The sequence below is a fragment of the Nycticebus coucang genome, chromosome 8 (genome assembly GCF_027406575.1).
Source record: "Nycticebus coucang isolate mNycCou1 chromosome 8, mNycCou1.pri, whole genome shotgun sequence".
Taxonomy (NCBI): domain Eukaryota; kingdom Metazoa; phylum Chordata; class Mammalia; order Primates; family Lorisidae; genus Nycticebus; species Nycticebus coucang.
The window spans coordinates 11248049-11253991 of record NC_069787.1 but is presented as its reverse complement, the minus strand read 5'-3'; positions in this window follow the sequence as shown (position 1 = coordinate 11253991).

The window sequence follows — 5943 nt, the reverse complement described above, 5'->3', positions numbered from 1 at the left end:
TACTAAGTAGGATATGTTCCAGCTCCATCCATGTAAATGTAAAAGAGGTAAAGTCTCCATCTTTCTTAAAGCTGCATAATATTCTATGGTATAGATATACCACAATTTATTAATCCATTCATGGGTCGATGGGCACTTGGGCCTCTTCCATGACTTGGCTATTAGGAATTGAGCTGCAATGAACAATCTGGTGCAAATATCTTTGTTATAAAGTGATTTTTGGTCTTTTGGATATACATCTAGTAGAGGAATTGCAGGATCAAACAGCAGGTCTACCTTCAGATCTCTGAATATTCTCCATACTTCTTTCCAAAAGGGATGTATTAGCTTGTACTCCCACCAGGAGTACAGAAGTGTTCTGTCTTCTCCACATCCACGGCAACATCTATAGTTTTGGGATTTTGTTATGTGAGCCACTCTTACAGTAGTTAGATGATATCTCAAAGTGTTTTTTATTTGCATTTCTCTGATGATTAAAGATGATGAGCATTTTTTCATGTGTCTGTAGGCCATGCGCCTGTCTTCTTCAGAGAAGCTTCTGTTCAAGTCCCTTGCTCACAATGAAAGGGAGTACTCATTCTTTTTTTATTAATAAGGTTGAGTTCTCTGTGGATCCTGGTTATCAAACCTTTGTCAGAAGCATAACCTGCAAATATCCTGTCCCATCCTGAGGGCTGTATGCTTGCCTTACTTACTGTGTTCTTGGCTGTGCAGAAGCTTTTTAGTTTGATCAGATCCCAGTAATGTATTTTTGGTGTTGCTTTAATTGCCTCCTCATGAAGTATTCTCCCAGGACAATTTCTTCAAGTGTTTCTCCTGCACTCTCTCCAAGAATCTGTATAGTTTCATGTCTTATGTTTAAATCTTTTATCCAGTGAGAGTGAATTTTTGTTAATGGTGAAAGGTGTGGGTCCAGTTTCAGTCTTCTACAAGTCACCAGCCAGTTCTCTCAACAGTATTTGTTAAATAGGAACTCTTTCCCCCAATTTATATTTTTGATGGATTTATCAAAGATCAAATGATGGTAAGTGTCTAGGTTCACTCTTGGTTCTCAATTCTGTTCCATACATCTACCTCTCTATTTTTTGTGCCAATACCATTCTGTTTTGATCACTATAGATTTATAGTATAATTTGAAGTCAAGTACCATGATTCCTCCTGATTTGTTTTTATTTCTGAGTAATGTCTTGGCTATTCAAGGTTTTTTTCTGGTTCCATACAAAACAAAGTATTATTTTTTCCAGATCTTTAAAGTATGACAGTGGTGCTTTGATAGGGATGGCATTAAATTTGTAAATTGCTTTGGGCAATATGGACATTTTAACAATGTTGATTCTTCCCAGCCATGAGCATGGTATGTTTTTCCATTTGTTAACATCTTCAGCTATTTCTTTTCTCAGTGTTTCATAATTGTCTTTATAGAGATCTTTCATGTTAGATGTATTCCCAAATATTTCACCTTCTTTGGCACAACTGTAAAGGGAATAGAGTCCTTAACTGTTTTTTCAGCTTGACTATTATTGGTATATATAAAAACTACTGATTTGTGAGTATTGATTTTGTGTCCTGAGACACTACTGTATTCCTTGATCACTTCTAAGAGTTCTGAGGTTGAGTCCCCGGGGTTTTCGAGGTATAAAATCATATCATCTGCGAAGAGTGGAAGTTTGATCTCCTCTGACCCTATTTTTAAACCCTTGATAGTCTTCTCTTGCCTAATTGTGATGGCTAAGACTTCCATTACGATGTTAAAGAGCAGTGGAGACAATGGGCAACCTCACCTGGTTCCTGACCTGAGTGGAAATGTTTTCAATTTTACTCCATTCACTATGATATTGGCTGTGGGTTTGCTGTAGATAGCCTCTATCAGTTTAAGAAAAGTCCCTTCTATACCTATTTTCTTAAGTGTTCTGATCATGAAAGGATGCTGGATATTGTCAAAAGCTTTTTCTGCATCTATTGAGAGAATCATATGGTCTTTGTTTTTTAGTTTGTTTATGTGATTCATTATATTTATAAATTTACGTATATTGAACCAACCTTGAGACTCTGAGATAAAACCCACTTGGTCATGCTGTATAATTTGTTTGATGTGTTGCTGGATTCTGTTTGCTAGGATCTTATTGAGTATTTTTGCATCTTTGTTCATTGAAGATATTGGTCTGTAGTTTTCTTTTCTTGTTGGGTCTTTTCCTGATTTGGGGATCAGGGTGATATTTGCTTCATAGAATGTGTTGGGAAGTATTCCTTCTTTTTCGATGTTTTGGAAAAGGTTAAGTAATATAGGTACTAGTTTCTCTTTAAAGGTTTGGCAGAATTCTGATGTGAAGCCATCTGATTCTGGGCTCTTATTTTGGGAGAGTTCGTATAGTTGATTCTATTTCAGGGACCAGGAAAGAAGGGAAGGAAAACCAGGTGGGGAAAAGAAGTCCCTCCTGCTTTCTAGCAGTGACCCTCCCACTCAGCAAACACACAGTCACACACATCACACACACACACATATACACACTTCCCCGTTCCAAGACCACATGCCTCCCCAGATACCCTCAAGAAGTAAGCCCCAGGTCAGTCCAAACTCATACTTTTAATAACCAAAGTGCAGAAGCATACTAGCCCTGCAACCCCAGCAAATTCAGGGAAGGGAAATGCTGGGCTTGGCAAGGAAAGGACCTGACCCAATCTCTCCTCCTTTGGCATAAGATGTCATTTGTAATAGCACACAGAAAACTCCAGAACACCATCCTGGAGAAACTCAGCACTTTCTGTCTGCCCCACTAGTGGACAGGTGATGTTTCTGCCTGCTCAGCTTCTAGTTTCCTTTCTGATTTGGCAGAGGCTGACCCTGGCTGGGGGAACATGTGACCTCAGCTAACCAATACAATCACTGCATTTCTTAGCCAGTGATTGGTTCAAGGATGGGCATGTGACCCAGGCCATGCCACAGAGAGCTGTTTTCTAGTGTCACTGACTACAATATCCTTAAATTCCAGAGTTACTGGTAGAACTGTCTTACTATCAGGAGGTGGAGAAAGCCTACTTGAAAACAGAAGCAAAAGAGAGAGAAACATACAGAAAAGGCAGAGGGCAGGGGAAATTGTGTTGGAACAAAATAGTTCAAATCCCTGGATCCAGCTACATCTGAAGCTGGTAAATTGGATTAAGGTACAAGAGCTAATCGATGACCTTTTCTGCATAAGTCCATTTTAGTTCATCCCTTATATACCACCACCACCTCCAACATGGCCTGTATTTTCCTCTTGTACTGCTCCTCACTCTCATGTTGATCCTTCCATTTTCTTTTGTTGACATATCGTCTCTTCTATTATCCTGCAGACTTAGGGTAGAGACTTCAGATCTTTGTGATACTCTCCCTACACCCAGCAGGGCCAGGGCCACCTGGCACAGACCCTGTGATCCTCAGGGACTAGCAAAGGACAACACGAGTGATCTCCTTCGGCAAGGCGATCAAGACAAAGCCAATAACTGGAATTTAATATTCATGTAAAATAAAACTGAATCAGGCCCAGAGCCACAGTCCACGGTGGACGGTTTTAGGATTAGGCACATCCTAATGTTCTACTCTCTACCCCCGTGACTCTGCTTAAGTGCAAGGCTACATATTATAACAGAGAGAGGAAGGAAGAGCAAATTAAATTATATCCTGGCTTCAATGAATGTTATAAAAACAGATGACACTGCAAGGAAAAATGATTGTCAAAAGGCAGGAGTACCCAGTATCCATCTGAGGTTTTGGTGGGAACATCAAAACTAAAGTTTCTGCGGCTCTCAGCTCATCGCTACTCCTCACTTGCTGCTCTCTTGGGACACTGTTCCTCTGCACCACTTTCTTCCAGCTACAATGTTCTTGTTGGGTTCACAAGTAAACAGCATGGCTGGGTTGTTCTAACCTTAACATCCTGCAAGCTCCCTTTATATCCTAAAATAAAATTTACAAATTTTTTTTTTAACAAAAGCAACTTTTGCCCAAACTGAAATGTAAAGGAGAAATGAGTAATTTTTAAATACGTGAGTTTCAGATTGCACATGCTCAGGCCCAGCCAGGCAAGGAGCCCAGACGAAGTGGTCAGTAGTCACACCCACTCTAACACACACATTTAGTTTTAAGGAAAGTAAAATGATCAGAAGTCACTTCAAACGAGACACGTGGGAAAACCAAAGAATAGAGGTGAACGTGAAATAAAAATTACCATTACATAAAGCGATAACTTACGAGACTTCTTGTATATCTAAGTAACATTCTACAGGATAATGTCAGCAGGATATTTCCAAGTCATGTGAGACACCCCCAAAACATTGCCGGGCATCTGGATCTCCTAGACTCCATTCACCTGATACCAAAAGTGTCACTTCTAATCATTGCAACAACCCCAAACCGTCCCCTCCATTTGTGCAAAGCCCCTGAGAGGCAGGAGTGTCCCCTTTGAGGACCACAGAGGCAGGCCGCAGGGACACTGGGGTGGGAGGTGATGGCCTTCCTTATTAAGCCTGAGCAAAGCCTTCCAGACTCAAGCATGATGGACCTGTGGGAGTAGGAGGAGCTGGGCTCTTCCTTGGGTAAACTTCCCTTTGCCCTGCGACCACCAGGTTCTGTCCTCAGGGAGTGTACTCTGTCCATGGCCCAGTACACCCTGACTGACCCAGGGAAACACCTCGTCCTTGGTCCCCTGACAAGCTGAGCCTGCAGAATTGTCTGAAGGAGCCAGAGCAAGAGCCAAAATCTAAGCCTCCAAGTTCATGTCTTTTTGCACCTCGGTCAAGTTCCCCTTGGGCTTCTGTGCAGTCACAGGGAGCTGGGACTACCCCCTGCACCAAGCCCTGCTGCTCCTGTTAGCAAGGCCAATCACCCCACTGTCAGCCAGGACCCACCAATATGGTTCAGGCAAACTTGTGAAAACAGCAACACCTAACAGGTGTTTGGTGATCGTGGGGTGATACAGGGTTCAAGTAGTAGCAGGTGAGGATGGGAGTCTTTATCGCAAATCATTTATCAGTGATGCCCTTGGGTTGGGCTTGCTCTCCCCAGCCTACCCCAACTAGGCCTGTTACATCCTCATTTTGGTGGGGAAATGTGAGGTCAGGAGAGGGCACAGATGGGCCTCTCAGGGTCTGCTTCCTGAGGTCACGGCCTACTGTAGCCATCTCCTATTGGGTGTGGTGTGGACACTGTAAGATGACAGGTTACCTACAACCAAGCTCACAGAGGCCTGTCCAGCCCAGGGCACCTCTCCAAAGCTGACTTAGCGCTAGGTCTGCAGGGCATCCCCTCCACCCAGCCTCACTCTTCCAGGTGGGGCTCCTGCACATGCCTGGGTACACAGAACATCACCTTCACATCTTACTCAGTGGGCAGGTTCTCAGGTCAGCCTGTGCTGTAAAAAAACTGCATCACTCAAAATCATTCTCTAACTCTCCTACATAGATGCCATGTTAGATAATAGCACACAGGTTCCTGGTCTACACAACACAGCTGGTTTGTTCTCCAGTTATAGAAGGGGCTCTCGCCCTCAGAGCCGCCATGTTGTGAGGAAGCCCCAGCTCCATGCAGAGGCCCCGTGCCAGGGCCCAGCCAGTGGCCACCATCAACCGCCCGACAAATGAGTAAATCGGCCTTCAGAAGATTTCAGTCTCCACCCTTGAGCCACCCCACACTTCAGATCCTCCAGACATGATGGAGCAGAGGTGTCTGAATTCCTGACCCATAGAACAGGCAGTAGAATTTTGTAGTTTATGCTAAATGCATTCATTATTTCTTGTGCATCAGGGGCAGCAAATCTAGGTATATCTTTAAACATTTCAATAGTTCTTAGTTTGGCAAGAGGCTCACACTAGAAGTAGCACAGCAGACCCAAGATGGACAAAGAGAAAAGCAAAATGAAATCACATGCTTCATTGGGGCATGAGCTTGGAGACCACAGACAAAGC